Source organism: Callorhinus ursinus, unplaced genomic scaffold (genome assembly GCF_003265705.2).
Source record: "Callorhinus ursinus isolate GAN/ISIS: 27379988/994484 unplaced genomic scaffold, GSC_fseal_2.0 scaffold5, whole genome shotgun sequence".
Taxonomy (NCBI): Eukaryota; Metazoa; Chordata; class Mammalia; order Carnivora; family Otariidae; genus Callorhinus; species Callorhinus ursinus.
In genome coordinates, this window is record NW_027397067.1 from 68,208,133 (window position 1) to 68,226,010 (window position 17,878).

General features: G+C 42.8%; 1 long non-coding RNA gene across 1 annotated transcript in view; it reads left to right on the forward strand.

Annotated features, from left to right (window-relative positions):
• The first annotated feature begins 1,760 nt into the window (after positions 1–1,760).
• Positions 1,761–17,878, forward strand: part of LOC112823030 (uncharacterized) — a 63,910-nt gene continuing 47,792 nt past the window's right edge. The window contains exon 1 of the long non-coding RNA XR_003207904.2: positions 1,761–1,807. This is a non-coding gene — a long non-coding RNA (uncharacterized lncRNA). The remainder of the gene's footprint in view (positions 1,808–17,878) is intronic.

The window sequence follows — 17,878 nt, forward strand, 5'->3', positions numbered from 1 at the left end:
TTCCTGCTGATTATCTTTCAAACCTTTACTAAACACCTGTGCTTACTGGTAGAAACTAGACCTATCCAAAACTCTGCTTTTTATCTTGCCCTCTGAGCAGACATCATATTCCAGGTACTTGCTTATCCTAAAATGATTTATTGAGAAGTTGCTGTTTACATAGCATTTAATGGCACCTTGGAAATCACAAAACAATACATAATCATACTAGAAAAATTTATTTTAGCATCTACCATCTATGTGGCTGCCTCAGCCAGAAGCTAAAGAGTCATCCTGAATTCTTCCCCCCTTCCTCACCATACATGCAACCCGTCATCAAGCTCTGTTGATACTGTATTTTTAAGACAACCGTCTGCACATTGGAATCATCTGGGATATTTAAAAAAATACTGGTGTCTGGGTCCCATCTCAAGAGGGTATTATGTAATTGGTCTTGAAAAAGGTCTGACCAGTGAGGCTTGTATAAGTTTCCAGATGATTCTCATGGGCAGTCAAGTTTGAGATCCAAGATCAGTTCTGTCTACTAATCTCTATTCCCGCCTTCCACGTTTGGTGAAAGCTCCTTTAATCTCTAATGTGGATTATTTCAATAATCTCCCCTCTGGTCTCCCTGGCTCAGCCTGAGTGAGAGCCCCCAGTGCCGTGTTGTTTTTACACCCTTACCATCTCCTGTCAGGCCACTTGTATAGACTGTATCAATACTGCCTCTCACGCATTGTTTCTTATTTTTATTTTTTTAGACTACGAGCATATTACGGGCAGCAATTACGATTTGTTATATGCCTGACTTATAGTTCAGGATATGGCACATAAAGTGTGCTCAGTTAATTTTTTTGGAATAAATATGAATGTGTGAATGTTCAGCAAATCTGGGGCATTAAACCAGCACAAAAATGAATGAGACAGTGGACCCCTATAGAAGTATTAATGGTCTGGTGGGGGAACTGGACATAGCAACACTCAATGCAGTAGGAAAAAGGGCTATTATAAGAGATGGAAATGTTGTTTCTCAAGTTTGGGACTTAAGTAAGGTAGCAAAAAATACTGCCAAAATTATCCTGCTCTATGGATATTCCATGCTTTGCTCCCAGTAATGAGATCATTGATCTGCTATTTAAAATTGGAAAGGTGGAGAGGAATTGAGAATCGAATACGGGCGTGGTTTCCCATTTCTAGTCTTTTAAACATAGTCTTTTATGACCTGCTCGTTCCCAGATCACTTTATCCACCATTTCTTTTGTACCTGTGTGCCCAGAGGCTCCAGAACACCTACAGATTTCTGCAGACATCTGAGAAACCACATAGGCCAATGGCAAAATGCACGTATAAATTTGTCTGCTCTCTGCACAACTTTTGGCATCTCAGCTCCAAATCAACCTTCTGAGCGCTGGTCTGAGAAATGTCCCCTTTGCTAGCTGGCTTCCTGTTAGGTTCTGCCAGTAGGGGGCACAAGAGGGAGAAGGTAAGGCAGAAGTTTAAGGGCCAGAAACTTGCTCCTTCTTGTCAGTTTGCCCAGCCTCCCACGGTTACCAGGGCAACAGCCCTTTGGTTGGCTTGAGCCTCCAACTTCTTTTTTCACATCTTGAACCAGCCTCCTGAGTGGCTCTTCCCACTGTTCATATATGAATCCCAGAGAAGAATTCGGATTGACTACTCGGGTCGTGTGCCCATCCTCTGGGCCAATCGCTGTTTACAGAGCTAAGGGGTTCTATGATGGGTGGGGCTTCTGGGACACGCCCACCATTGTGGTCAAGTGCAGGGTCTACCTGGTACTGGAAGAAGAGTCATGAGAAAGGGTACTGGGAAGGTAAAAATATAAGCTACTACAGTCAACTATTAGGTTAAAGGGGAAAAATAATGTTTGACTTTCAAGGAGCCTTAGGTGTTGGATAAGCTAGCAGTTCCAAGTAGCCATAATTCCTCTTTCACACAGGGCTTCGGGGTCTTCATGCTACCGGACATTTACTGCCATACCGTGTCTCTAGGGGCTCGCTGGCATGCCCGGATTGGCACAGGTTCCAGAGGTTACGGTCCCATTGGGGCTGGGTACATACAGGCATGTTCAACATGCTAAGGAAGCCAAGAAGCATGAATAAAGAGTGGCTTGCTGGAATCCAGAAAGGCTTTGGAAGTGTCATTTGAGTTGGATCCTAAAAAAAATCAGCAGGCATTTAGCAGGCAAGGAGAGGGAAAGTGCAGTGTAGCGGATGTTCTGGGTTATGAAGATACACGTGCAGGAGAGACCAAGGCATGAAAAAGGCCTCATGGGTTTTGGTTTCGTGTGGCTGAGTATAACATGTATGGGGGTGGGGGTGGAGGGTAATACGTCTGGAAAGACAGATTGTGGCCAGATTGTGATGAGCCTAGGATGCCATCAGTTCTCTCAGAAAACATCTGCTTCCCGTGTGCTGGCCAAAGCTACAACCATTTTCACACATGCTTCATTATGGGACTCCCTTTTTATGAATGCCTTGGAATCAGTTTGCTTCAAAAGGTCCGGTCCAGGGAGATGACACCAGGGAGGTGAAGTGCGTAGGTATGAGAATGGATGCTTTCAAATTTGTTACCCGAGCACATTTCAGAGTTCGGTAAAATATCTTCAAGCTGTTACAAAGTACAGCAAGCTTTTCATCCTCTGCATTTCTGCACCTGAGTGTTGCCTCGCCCACCGCTGGGTCAGGCTCCGTGAAGCCCCAGAAATGGAAGCAGGAAATCGGGCTGGGAAATCAGGGAAGAGAACAAATCCGCCCAAGGCCGACTCATCTGAAAATTGAAATATGTAAACAAAGTTTAGCTGCAATGAAGCAGTTGGAGTACAGACCGCCGGAGGCACTGGAACAATAATGAGGCTGAAAGGGATGCAGGAGAATATACATTATTTTTAACTAAAATATAAAGGACAAGACAGAGGGAAAAAAAAACTAGCCTTTTAGAAATGTGTTAGGGGAAACATTCTCACTGTCCCCACACTGCTGCATATCTTCCTGAACCGCTGACAGCTGATTTCCCCAGGCTGGGTTTAAAGCTGTTTATGATTATTTTCACCCTGCTTTTATGGTTAATTAATTATACCTTTGCCTGGTACTGCCACCAGTTTGGGAAGTACAGACAGGAGAAAGAGACGATGATTAAAAGCTGCATGAAAATTCACAATTGCCTGAGCTGCATGGTGCAGGAAAGGCAAGGATGAGTTGAAAATAGTGCTGGCCTCAGGACCAGGAGGGTTTGGCCACTGGCCAAGTGCGGGAAGGGTAAGAGAGTGACCACCTCGTCCTGGCTGGCCTGGACTTTTCTGGTTTGAAAACTGAAAATCCCACTTTTAGAGTGCTCCCTGCCCCTGGCAAACAGGGTTGGTCACTCGAGGGAGGGCTGGAGATCTAGCTGACTATAATTCGATAAGCCAGGTAAGGGGGGCCAGTGGTTTGGGGTTAGGGAGGGCCGCCCCTGGAAATGGTGCAGAGATGTGAGGATCAGCCTAAACCGGAGCATGGTGCTCTAGGAAGCACCCAAATAGGCAGTCAGAGAGATTGTAAGAATGAACAAACTGGCCTCAAGCCTCAAGAATCCAGGACAAATAATATTTATCAGTCCAAGCAGGTAACCCACAGTCTTGGGTGAAGTGGGACTGGGGGGTTTATATTGGGCTAAAGTTCTAGGGAAAGACTTTAATTCTAGAACAAGGGACTGGTTATACCAGGAAGGGACACATTTGTGGAGGGAGGGTATTGAATTTCTAGGTTGGTTTGCAGGGAAAGAGCAGAAGTTTGGATAACTTAGAAGTGTTTGTTAGCTTCCCATTGTCCTGAAGATAAAACCCAAGATCGTTGTTTGGAAATGGAGAGCTCTCGGACCTGTTCTCAGCTCTTTTCTTATCTCTTCATTCTCCCACTCTGGTCATATCAAATGATGGTGGTTCCTCAACTGTACCAGGTTCTTTCTCCCCTGGCCTTTGTGTATGGTGGTTTCTCTTCCTAGAGTGTGTCTTCTACTCATACTAATTTCTTCTGCCTTTTAGGGTTCAGCTCAAATGTTTCCTCCCCTCCTATCCTACCCCCAATCATTCCCTGAATTCTTATTCTAGGTTATAGCCTCTGAAGAGAATGCAGGCAGACTACTTTCCAGTTTTGCTAGAGAAGTTCCAGACAGCCACAAAAATGCCCCCGAAGGTCAGACTCACCTCCCGAGTCCTCATGGGACTCACTATGGTCTGTAGGAATAGTTTCAAATGAGCGTAGATAACTGCTGATTGCCCTATTGCAGTCCAGATCCCTTAAATTTATCAACAAAGCATTAAGGCTCTAGTTGAGTATTTTTTCTCAGCACTATTAATATTTTGGTAGGGATGACGAGGTGGGGAGAGTGAGTGAAGGGGAGCCTGTCTGCATTATAGGAGGTGTAGCAGCATCTCTGGTCTCTACCCTTTAGATACCAGTAGGATCTTTCAAGTTATGACAACGAAACCAGACATTGTAGAATATTCCTCAGAGGACAAAATTTACCCCATGTTGAGAACTACTGCTCTGGTCTAAAGGAACATCCTGTACAACATTGGTAGGACTCTTACAGAGCAGAATCCACATACCTTGCACCCAAGAGCCGTTAATATACATGGCACATGGGCTCGATGAAGACCAGTAGAGAACTTCAGTGAGTATAATACTGCCTGCCCCATGTGACTTGACCAGATAACCTATGCTCTATCTCGGTCCAACCTCACAGCCCTTTTTTGCTATTTAAAAAATGGATCCTCCCTCTTTTCACTGTAACATTAATCTAATGGAGAAGCCGAGATTGGAAATTCTATACTGAGTCTATGGCTTAGTGTATGTGTGGGTCTCTTCTAGATTCTAAACACCCTAGAGTACGAGCCAGTTTCTCTCTCTTTTTTTTTTTTTTATGATTTTGGTATTCCTCCAATCCAGAGTCTAGAATGGAGCTTTGTATGATATAGGCAATTCAATAATATTACTCAAGTCAAAGTTAAAAGTCCAAAGAATATTTGGAAGCTTTGGTGACCAGGAAACAAGTTGGAGCTAACTCACTTGATCTAAGGCAAGAGAAAAGCCACTTTTCTGTGAAGTAAGGGGTACTCAGTAACCAAGGCTACTCTTTGGACAGAATTATAGGCATTGCTTGGGAGTTGTGAGAAATGCAGAACCCTAGATCCTCTGAATCAGAATCTTCATTTTAAGAGGTCTCCAGGCGATTCCTATGCACATTAAGCTTTTAGAAGCATGGTTTTATATCACAGGCTCCATATCCCTGCAATCCATGGCCAAGTCTTTGACTTACCAGCTGTGCAGCCTTAAGCAAAGCATTTAACCATAGGAGCCTCACTGTTTTTTTTTTTTTCTGTAAAATGGGCGTTTTGATAGATATTACATGCTCAGATTGTGAGGTTCAAATTAAAAAAAAATAAAAGGAAAATGATCACAGATCACAGTGCCTGACTTTATACAGTAAGAGTTCAATTGCTATTATATGTTGTTATTCTCTGAAATTTCTTTTTACTCAGGAAAAATCAGAGTCTGGACCTTGAACGATCCCTCACCTGCTATCTAGCCCATAATTTGAAGTTTGACCATATCATTTCCTCTTCATCCAGATGTTGAGAAATATCAAGCCACCTTGGTTAAAAAGTTTTCAGCCTTTTATAAATGTGATCTATATTTCAGAAGTGTGTATCTTGGGAACAAAACTCTGTAATAAGGTTAATGAGAAGAGAAGCAACACAAATCTGTTTTCATCACTGTTAAACAGAGCTTAAATCACAGCACAGAGGGAAACAGCTGCTCTGGAAGGCAGCCTAGGAGCAGATCAGTAGAGGCTGATTATTTATTAATGAGAGGGTCTTAGTGGTGAGCCCTGGTGGAAAACCCACCAGACTCAATTCTGCAAGCCATCCACTGAAGAGGTGGTGTATACGAATCACTTGAATGATGTAAAAAAACTCAAAACAGATACTTTCCAGCTACCCTGGAGGCTGTCATGTTCCACTGCTCTCTTATCTGTTCAGATTAAGAAAATAGGATCCTTCAGTAAGTAAATGTGTGTTCTATTTAATTAAACTCACTGCCGGGCTCTGTGTTGGGGCTGGTCCTCACTCAGGGATTATTGGACTGTTATATCCTGCCTTCCCTCTCATTTCCCTCCCCCTAGTGCTTCTGTATCCAGCTGAAACTCAGCAGGAGCATCGGGATAAGTGCTTTAGTAGTTTCTTATTGCACCCACTTTTTAGATAAGGAAATCGAGGCTCAGAAAGCTTAAGATGCTTGTCCAAGATCTTCTAGCTTGGAGGACTGTGATTTAAGCCCAGGTTCTGGGTGACTCCATAGCTTACGTTCATGACCATGTGTGCAATATAATGTAGGTGTACTTAGTAAAAACTCACCACAGCAGTGGTTCTCAGCATTTGTTCTCAGACCAGCATCATTAGCATAATTGGGGAACTTGTTAGAAATGCGTATTTTCGTGCTCTGCCACAGACCCAGTGAATCAGAAACTGTGGAAGTTGACCCAGGGAGCCCTCTGATTGATTCAGATGGACCCTAAAGTCTGTAAGCCACTAGCATGTAGGCTGTATGCTAACCACTCAAACTTAAAAAAGAAAAAAAAAAAAAAAAACAGATTCCCAGACCTCAGGGAGTTCAGAGTCTGGCAGAGGAGACAAGCCTAGAAAAACAGTCTGAGTCATATTTTATTGGTGCGTTGCAAGCGCAGTGAGGAAATATGCATGAGAAACAAGGAAAGTAAAGATGAGCACAACTAACCTGGAAGGAGCAGGAAAAGCGTATTGGGAGAGGTAGGGCTTGGATTGAATCCTACAGCCTGAGAAGTCCCCAGCCACAGGGACAAGAGGAGAGAGTATTCTAGGTAAGGGGAGAGCATTAAAAAAAAAAAAAGGTGAAATAAATGATAGGCATCAGAGAAAGAGCAGTTACATGGGCGATGCGGGAGTGTGAAGTGTGATGAAGGAGGCGGTGATGAGTTCACTGAGCGGGCAGTGAGCTGCCCTCTGTCATTCTGCAGCCTGACCCCCCACCTGCTGAAGCCTTGTCTTGGTGATTTTAGAGTCATTTGTCACTCTATGGCATTTATGACTGCCCTATGATTCCTGATGAGGGGCACCATATATCACAAAGTCTTGTTCTTCATGAGCTATTGAGCACCCAGTAATTCACGCATGTTATTTCTACTGCACACTTTTCTCCTCCTTCTTAATGTCCCCCATGCCACTGGCACCAGCTAGTAGACGTCAAGCTGTCCAGTGGATAAGATATTGTTTGACAAAGGCTCTGCAGCTAGGGATGTCACTTATAGTTTATATCATGAATTCTAACTCAATTCTTTGTTCTCCACATCATCAGTGAATAAATAATATACACACATCATAGGACCTTGGTCTATATTTTCCAGATCAGTATTCTAACAAGGGCATGGGTTATATTTCAGCACTTAAAATAATGGTGCTAACAAATAATGCAATATATGTTAAGAAAAAAAAAAGAAGAAGAAGATAGCAGGAGGGGTAGAATGAAGGGGGGGGAATCGGAGGGGGAGACGAACCATGAGAGACGATGGACTCTGAAAAACAAACTGAGGGTTCTAGAGGGGAGGGGGGTGGGGGGATGGGTTAGCCTGGTGATGGGTATTAAAGAGGGCACGTACTGCATGGAGCACTGGGTGTTGAATCATGGAACACTACATCAAAAACTAATGACGTAATGTATGGTGATTAACATAACAATAAAAAATTTTAAAGAAAAAAAGACAGTTAAGATTCTAAAAGTTCTAAGATATTATTAATAACCACTTTTCCCCAATTGTCATCCCCATAGGCATGATAGTATGATTACTTGTTTTATTTGAATCGATCAATGTTTTTCTATTTAATAAAAATGGGTACAGACTTAAAAAAATAATAATGGTGCTATATTCATCCTGGCCTAGTGAAAAGAATGTGAGCTTGAGGATGAGAGAGACAAGGATTGTAGCCTCAACTCTGTATTTTCCCGCTGTGCCCATTAAATAAGTCACATTGGAAGTTCCACTTATTTTTAATCTTGCAAAACCTCAATTTTCGTATCTGGAGAATTACATGATACAGTATTGGTGCCTGAAAGTCAGTAGATGGTATTCCTTCTCTTGTCAGTATGTATGTCTGACTTAGAGTGTTGCAGAGTTTGCTTCTTGAAAATGCCCAATATTCAGACTGGATAGAGATTCCCTGCCTCTATTTTTAGATATTGTGCCTGTGGACGTTCCTCCTACATGGCATGATGGGAGTGGTGTTGGTCTTCTCAGCAGAGAAGTAGCAAAGTCAGTGCATCTGACTGAAAACCTTTCCAGCTGTTAGACTTCTAGGGGATTTCTAGGGGAAGGGAACTCAGGTCCACAGCTATTTGATGGCTCCTAAAGGAAATGGAAGACGTGCTTCCATCTGACCAATGGAAAAGGTCATTGTGCTGACCTTAGCCTCAAATATCAAGAACTCAGGTTTGGCTCAGTAAGCACCCACAGTGTGCTGGGCTGGGGACTGGGTGCTTAGATGTATGCCCTCATTTCATCCTCACATCAACCCTGTTTGCATCCATGTCAAGGATGAGAAGCCAGTTGGCTGATGTCATGGGTCTAATCCGAGGCAGAGATTTGACTGAACTCAGGCATTGGTAGTTCATGTCCAGAGCCATTTACAAGTTGCTATTCCAGACCTACTTTCCAGAATCTTCAGGTGAGGTCCCTAGGCATCTATATTTTTATTGAGTGACCTGCAGGACAATTTTCATGATTAGAAAATTTGAGAAAAAAATAAAGCAAAGCAAACATACTGTTAAAATAAAAAGCAAACAGAGACGAATCTTGAAAATCTGCTGAGCAGAATAGGCAAATTGTACACACAGAAAGTGTATTAGTAGTTGCCTAGGGCTGGGTGGGGAAGGGGCTGCTGTCTGAGAGAAATGGGAAATGACTGCTAATGGGCTCTGAATTTCTTTCTGGGGTGATGAAAATGTCCTGGAGTTGTGGTAATGGTTGCACAACCCTGTGAATATACTAAAAACTATTGAATTGGACAATTTACATGGCTGAATTGTATGTGAATTATATCTCAATAAACTGATTTTTAAAAAAAGGAAAGAAACTTCCCTGCGCAGACAAAACTAATTTAGTCAAACAAGCAAAGCTTAATTTAGCTTAGTTTGCCAGTTAGCTTGACCTGGGTCACTTCTTGCTTATGCCTCTGAAAACCGTAAGTAAACCTTTTAACTGTTTCTCAAGGTTGGTCTGAGTTAACTACTGACCAATACCCTACCATTTAAGAAAATTCTAATATTATAATCAGTCCTGGGAAGAATAAACAGCCACTACTTTCTCACTCTATAAGCTGCTTTATAGCAATATACCCCTGAGCCACATTCCGTGTTCTGGTTTGAGGGCTCTGGTTTGCAGACTGTCCTTCTGGTGTCTGCACAATACACTCTTACTAATTCCTACGTTAGTGATTCATTGGTTTTACTTCTGTTATTACTAAACTTGAAACCATACAAACAACATCTGTACTACCAAGAGACACAGGGTCACTTTGACTCTTTGATCAGGACTCTTAGGAATCAAGATGTTGTGTCAGGTCAGGCTGTGCAACATATCTAGGGGCTTCTGTGAAACTTATGTTAATGTCTCTCCCTTCACCTTCTGCAGATGAGGGAACCAGCCTCAGAGGTTTTAAATGGTTTTAGCCAGACCCACGTAGTTGGTCTTTGGCCAAGCTAGGATCAGACCCATTGCCTGATTCTAGTTCTCTTTCTACTATAAACACATTTTGGCCAATCATCTCACATGTATAAAGTTTCTGTCCCTACTAGACTGCCAAGCTCAGCTGAGCAGGCCCTATGATGTTCTCCCTGTGCTTAGCACAGGGCTCAGAATATTTGTTCATGATTTGCTATCATCTATCAGGTAACCTTTTGCAATACGCACGCATATTTCTGTGACAAGCCCACTGAGTTTGTATCATTGTCCCTGGGCTTTGGGTTATAGAAGAATGGAAGAGGAGAGAATCTTGTAATACAATGGGAGCAATAAGAAGACAATCCAACATGAAATCTACCCTTGCCTGGCTTACTTGTAGCTCCCCAGTGAGGCAATAATCAGATGACCACATATTCCCGATTGTAGTATGAAATCTAAAATTAAGATTCAATATTACATGCTGGAAAGTCAGGAGGGTTTCCAAAGGCCTAACAGCAACTTTCCTTCCCCACTCTGCTCTTGTGGATAAGGTCCCCTAGCTAAACGACCTTCTTCATCAAAGGAGCAGGCCCTGTTCCTGCCAATCTCTAAGCAGTAGGTTTCTGTCCATGCCAATCTGTGGAATGACTCAAACAAGCAAATCGTATTCTCCCATAGGAACCAGGGGACCCCCCTTCCTCTGGATGCTACCAAGACAGCCTCCCACAGCCCTTGTTGTTTATTGGGTTCCTGAGTGAAACCCACACGTGACCTTGTGTGGCATATGGCGTCCTCCCCTGGGCTGTGATTACGTGACTAACAAATTGTATCATCTGTCCACTGTCGGGTGTCATGTGCTCAACCATCCTCATAACCACAGGGTGGGGATCCCTCCCTCACTAACTGGGTAGATTGGAGGTGATTAAAACACCAACTCAGATCCAAGTCTGTGTCCCATCCTCAAAGACAGGTCACTCATTCTCTGTTGGTTCTGCTGTAGACAGAATGCTGGCTCAGGAATCAGGAATTCTGTGTTCTCTCCACCCAAACCTAATGGCACGACCGGACTAAGCTGTTGAACCTGTATATGCTCCAGGCTTCTCTCTGGTAAAACAGTGATGGAAATCTGTAAGTGGGTTTCAAACTAGTTTTTTACCTTGGGAGCTCTCCACTCAATTAAAATCTGAGCAATGTTTTAAGGAGACAGAAGCAACATCCTCGGTGGCACCCTAACGCTCTGCTCACTGCCCCCAGCCCAGGCACACACTGCTACCACAGGCCTGTACCTGAGGAATCCCAGGGTTCCTCTGGACTGAGATTGACAATCACATCATTGGCGGTTTCTAAGATTCATCCTTTATGTTCCATAGATTCTAGGACGTGAAAAAGTCCCAGCTCTGCTATCTACTAGCTATGTGACATTGGGAGACTTACTTTAAATCTCTGAGCCTCAGTTTCCACATCTGTAAAACCAAAGAGGCACGAAAACAATAATAAGAGTGACAACAGCAGCAATAAAAGTCATAATGAACAGGAACTGTCGACTATGTTCCCAGGCCCTGCTCTAGTTATTTCACATGATCGTTACGGACTGCACGTTTGTGTCCCCCACAAATTTCACATATTGAAATCCTACCCCAGTGTGATGGTATTAAGAGGTGGGGACTTTGGGAAGGAATTCAGATTTGATAAAGGTGGAGCCTTTATGACCCTTATATGAGTCACAAGAGAGTTTGCTTCCTTCCCCTCTTCTCCATCCTGTGAGATACACCAAGTTGGCAGTCTGCAAAACTCACCCTGAACTCAGACTTCCAGCCTCCAGAACTGAGAGAAATACATGTCTGTTGTTTATATCAGGGTGGTTTGGTTGGTATATTGTTATAGCAGCCTGAACTGACTATGATGTATGCATTAAGTCATTAATATCGAAGGTACATGTCAGCTCCGAAACCGTTTTGCCACTTTGTCTGGCACTGGCGGGTTGAAAGAGCTGATTTTCTAAGAGGGCCGCTTAAACGGCTCTCAGCCAGAGGTGCCAACTGTCAAGCCCGTGTTTGAATGGTTGTACAGGCCTCCTTCTGAGGTAGCAGAGATTAGCCTGACAGGTGAGCTAGCCTGAAAAAAGGTTACCCTGCAAACAGAGCTAGGCCTTACATGATATAGTTTGAGGGGCACCTAGAAGGTTCCAAGACTCACAGCTTCCTCTCCCAACCAGATGTCACATTGTCTAAGATCCCATCATAAAGACCCTTCCATATGGGTGTCATTTTGTTCTCCCCCGGCACCGGTGTTTAAATTTGTCCACGCCAAATCACAATTTCTGTGGAATTAAAGTTCAGGAGATTCTCTCTGACATTCTTGCCCACCAGCCTCCTCCGGAATGATCACATGCAAGAAGTTTCAGTAAAGAAAATCCTTTAGTCTTCTTTTCTTATTAGAAAGTGATATAGTAGTCAGGACCAAGGATTTTTATTTTTTTATTGATATGTTAATCACCATACATTACATCATTAGTTTTTGATGTAGTGTTCCATAATTCATTGTTTGTGCATAAAACCCAGTGCTCCACACAGAACGTGCCCTCTTTAATACCCATCACCAGGCTAACCCATCCCCCCACCCCCCTCCCCTCTAGAACCCTCAGTTTGTTTTTCAGAGTCCATCGTCTCTCATGGTTCGTCTCCCCCTCTGATTTCCCTCCCTTCATTCTTCCCCTCCTGCTATCTTCTTCTTCTTTTTTTTTTCTTAACATATATTGCATTATTTGTTTCAGAGGTACAGATCTGTGATTCAACAGTCTTGCACAATTCACAGCACTCACCATAGCACATACCCTCCCCAATGTCTATCACCCAGCCACCCCATCCCTCCCACACCCCCACCACTCCAGCAACCCTCAGTTTGTTTCCTGAGATTAAGAATTCCTCATATCAGTGAGGTCATATGATACATGTCTTTCTCTGATTGACTTATTTCACTCAGCATAACACCTTCCAGTTCCATCCACGTCGTTGCAAATGGCAAGATCTCATTCCTTTTGATGGCTGCATAACATTCCGTTGTGTATATATACCACATCTTCTTTATGCATTCATCTGTCGATGGACATCTTGGCTCTTTCCACAGTTTGGCTATTGTGGACACTGCTGCTATAAACATTGGGGTGCACGTACCCCTTCGGATCCCTACATTTGTATCTTTGTGGTAAATACCCAGTAGTGCAATTGCTGGATCGAACGGTAGCTCTATTTTCAACTGTTTGAGGAACCTCCGTACTGTTTTCCAGAGTGGCTGCACCAGCTTGCATTCCCACCAACAGTGTAGGAGGGTTCCCCTTTCTCCGTATCCTCGCCAACACCTGTTGTTTCCTGACTTGTTCATTTTAGCCATTCTGACGGGTGTGAGGTGGTATCTCATGGAGGTTTTGATTTGGATTTCCCTGATGCCGAGCGATGTTGAGCACTTTTTCATGTGTCTGTTGGCCATTTGGATGTCTTCGTTGGAAAAATGTCTGCTCATGTGTTCTGCCCATTTCTTGATTGGATTATTTGTTCTTTGGGTGTTGAGTTTGAGAAGTTCTTCATAGATTTTGGATACCAGCCCTTTATCTGATGTGTCATTTGCAAATATCTTCTCCCATTCTGTCAGTTGTCTTTTGGTTTTGTGGACTGTTTCTTTTGCTGTGCAAAAGCTTTTTATCTTGATGAAATCCCAACAGTTCATTTTTGCCCTTGCTTCCCTTGCCTTTGGCGATGTTTCTAGGAAGAAGTTGCTGCAGCTGAGGCCAAAGAGGTTGCTGCCTGTGTTCTCCTTTAAGGATTTTGATGGACTCCTGTCTCACGTTTAGGTCTTTCAACCATTTGGAGTCTATTTTTGTGTGTGGTGTAAGGAAGTGCTCCAGTTTCACTCTTCTGCATGTGGCTGTCCAATTTTCCCAACATTTGTTGAAGAGACTGTCTTTTTTCCATTGGACATTCTTTCCTGCTTTGTCAAAGATGAGTTGACCATAGAGTTGAGGGTCCATTTCTGGGCTCTCTATTCTATTCCATTGATCTATGTGTCTGTTTTTGTGCCAGTACCATACTCTCTTGATGATGACAGCTTTGTAATAGAGCTAGAAGTCCGGAATTGTGACGCTGCCTGCTTTTCTTTTCTTTTTCAAGATTCCTCTGGCTATTCGGGTCTCTTCTGGTTCCATACAAATTTGAGGATTATTTGTTCCATTTCTTTGAAAAACGTGGAGGGCATTTTGATGGGGATTGCACTGAATGTGTAGATTGCTCTAGGTAGCATTGACATCTTCACGATGTTTGTTCTTCCAATCCATGAGCATGGAACGTTTTTCCATTTCTTTGTGTCTTCTTCAATTTCTTTCCTGAGTATTTTATAGTTTTCTGAGTACAGATCCTTTGCCTCTTTGGTTAAATTTATTCCTAGGTATCTTATGGTTTTGGGTGCAATTGTAAATGGGATCGACTCCTTAATTTGTCTCTCTTCTGTCTCGTTGGTGGTGTATAGGAATGCCACTGATTTCTGTGCATTGATTTTATAGCCTGCCACTTGACTGAATTCCTGTATGAGTTCTAGCAGTTTTGGGGTGGAGTCTTTTGGGTTTTCCACATACAGTACCATATCATCTGCAAAGAGTGAGAGTTTGACTTCCTCTTTGCCGATTTGGATGCCTTTGATTTCTTTTTGTTGTCTGATTGCTGTGGCTAGGACTTCTAATACTATGTTGAATAGCAGTGGTGAGAGTGGACGTCCCTGCCTCGTTCCTGACCTTAGGGGAAAAGCTCTCAGCTTTTCCCCATTGAGAATGATATTCACTGTAGGTTTTTTGTAGATGGCTTTTATGATATGGAGGTATGTACCCTCTATCCCTATACTCTGAAGAGTTTTGATCAAGAAAGGATGCTGCACTTTGTCAAATGCTTTTTCTGCATCTATTGAGAGGATCATATGATTCTTGTTCTTTCTTTTGTTAATGTATTGTATCACGTTTATTGATTTGTGGATGTTGAACCAGCCTTGCAGCCCAGGGATAAATCCCACTTGGTCGTGGTGAATAATCCTTTTAATGTACTGTTGGATCCTATTGGCTAGTATTTTGGTGAGAATTTTTGCATCCATGTTCATCAAGGATATTGGTCTGTAATTCTCCTTTTTGATGGGGTCTTTGTCTGGTTTTGGGATCAAGGTAATGCTGGCCTCATAAAATGAGTTTGGAGGTTTTCCTTCCATTTCTATTTTTTGGAACAATTTCAGGAGAATAGGTATTAATTCTTCTTGAAATGTTTGGTAGAATTCCCCTGGGAAGCCATCTGGCCCTGGGCTTTTGTTTGTTGGGAGATTTTTGATGACTGCTTCAATTTCCTTAGTGCTTATAGGTCTGTTCAGGTTTTCTGTTTCTTCCTGGTTCGATTTTGGTATTTGAGACATCTCTAGGAATGCATCCATTTCTTCCAGGTTATCTAATTTGCTGGCGTAGAGTTGCTCATAATATGTTCTTATAATTGTTTGTATTTCTTTGGTGTTGGTTGTGATCTCTTCTCTTTCATTCGTGATTTTGTTGATTTGGGTCATTTCTCTTTTCTTTTTGATAAGTCTAGCCAGGGGTTTATCAATCTTGTCAATTCTTTCAAAGAACCAGCTCCTAGTTTTGTTGATCTGTTCCACTGTTCTTTTGGTTTCTACTTCATTGATTTCTGCTCTGATCTTTATTATTTCTCTTCTCCTGCTGGGCTTAGGCTTTATTTGTGGTTTTTTTCTCTAGCCCCTTTAGGTGTAGGGTTAGGTTGTGTATTTGAGACCTTTCTTGTTTCTTGAGAAAGGCTTGTATTGCTATATACTTTCCTCTCAGGACTGCCTTTGCTGTATCCCAAAGATTTTGAACAGTTGTGTTTTCACTTTCATTGGTGTCCATGATTTTTTTTGAGTCTTCTTTAATTTCCTGGTTGACCCATTCATTCTTTAGTAGGATGCTCTTTAGCCTCCATGTATTTGAGTTCTTTCCGAATTTCCTCTTGTGATTGAGTTCTAGTTTCAAAGCATTGTGGTCTGGAAATATGCAGGGAATGATCCCAATCTTTTGGTAGCGGTTGAGACCTGATTTGTGACCTAGGATGTGATCAATTCTGGAGAATGTTCCATGGGCACTCGAGAAGAATGTGTATTCCGTTGCTTTGGGATGGAATGTTCTGAATATGTCTGTGAAGTCCATGTGGTCCAGTGTGTCATTTAAAGTCTTTATTTCCTTGTTGATCTTTTGCTTAGATGATCTGTCCATTTCAGTCAGGGGGGTGTTAAAGTCCCCCACTATTATTGTATTGTTGTCGATGTGTTTCTTAGGACCAAGGATTTTTAAAGCTGGAAAGATCTGGGATCCGATGCCATCTCTAAGCTGAGAACTCCCATATTTCCCTTTCCCAAGCACACATTTTCCCCAAGCTTCAGGTTGCATTCCAACTACCTCCTTGACATCATCATTTGGAAGGAAGTGTAAGAGACATCACAAAGTTCTCATGACCTGAACTGAACGCCGTACTGTCTGCCCTCAAACTTGCTTCACCGCCCCCTCCTGATGACAAACCAACCTCCTGTTGCCAAACTCAGAGGACTTGATGTTATCTTTGACTTCTCTTTCTCACATCCCAAATATAATTTTCCCTGAAACTCTGTTTACTTAACAAACAAATATATCCATGATATGATCCCTGGGCACCAGTCCTGCTGTGACCTGCGTAGGCTGACTGGGCACCGTCTCCTGCCCAGGTAGTGTCAGATTGATCTCCGCTTCCAGGGACATCTCTCCAACCTGTCACAGTGATCTCACTGAAACCAAATCAAATCAGGCCGTTCCTCCGCTCACAGCTCTATACTGGCTTCCATTTCACTCAGATCATTGTTCGGAGTCCCTGACCCAGCCCACTAGGTTTTAATGAACTTGTCCCCTTTGCCTCTTTGACTTCATGTCCTCCCACACCTCCATCAGCGGCAACCACACCAGGCTCCTCACTTGTCTTTAACTCACCAGGCTCACTCCTGCCTTTATGTCTTTGTCATGGCTGTTCCTCTGCTTGAAGGCATTTCCCCAGATGCTATGGACTGGATTGTGTTCCCCTGGGGAACTGTAACAGAGATGAGATCTTTAAGAGGTAATTAAGGTTAAATGAAGTCATAAGGATAGAGCCCTAATCCCAAGACTGGGGCCTTATAAACAGAGAAAGATCTCTCTCTCCTCCTCCTCTCTTTTTTCCCTCTCCCTCTCTCCCTCCCTCTCTTTTCTTCTCTCTCTTTCTCCCTCCACCATGTGACAACAAAGTTTGAAGGCAGCCTTCTGCAAGCCAGAAGAGAGTCTTCCCTAGAAACTGAATTGGCTAGCACCTTGATCTTGGACTTCTAGCCTCCAGAACTGTGTGAAATAAATTTCTGTTGTTTAAGTCACCCAGTTGAAGGTATTTTGTTATGGTAGCTGAGCAGACGATGACACTAGATCTCCATAACGCTAACTGCCAACCTCCCTCAGCTTTTTCTCAAATATCACTTTCTCAATAAATCCCACCACAATATTCTGCTAAAATTGCAATGCCAGGAATCCCAGTTCTCATTCTGCTCTTATTCCTTGTTCAAAGATGTATCATTTTCTAACCTCCGATATAATTCACTTATCACATCTGTAGTTTATCATGTGATAATCCTGATAGGATTAATTCCTTGGGAGACCTCTGTTTTGCTCCCAGCCATGTCCCAAGAACCTGGAACAATGCCCAGCACATAGTAGGTGCTCAGTACATATGTGTAAAGTAAATGAATAAATGGAGTACTAACTATAAGATTTTCTAGCTCCGTGAGCTTGGGCAAGTTGTTGACCTACCTAAGCATCATCTGTAACTCCAGGGGACTGTTACAAGAATTGAATAAGTAAACTGTGTGTGCAGATGGAGGGGCTGTTTGTCTTGTTCATCATCATATCTTAGTGCCTAGAATAGCAGTTCTCAAAACAGAATTAGGTGCTCAATGCAGTGCTTGGTAAATAGTAAGTACTTACCAAGTACTGACTATGATTTTGACTGGTTAAAATATCTACTTCAAAGCATTGTCTTTAACTTCCTCTTGGGAGCTGGATTGGACTGGACAGAGGGAATCCAAATCT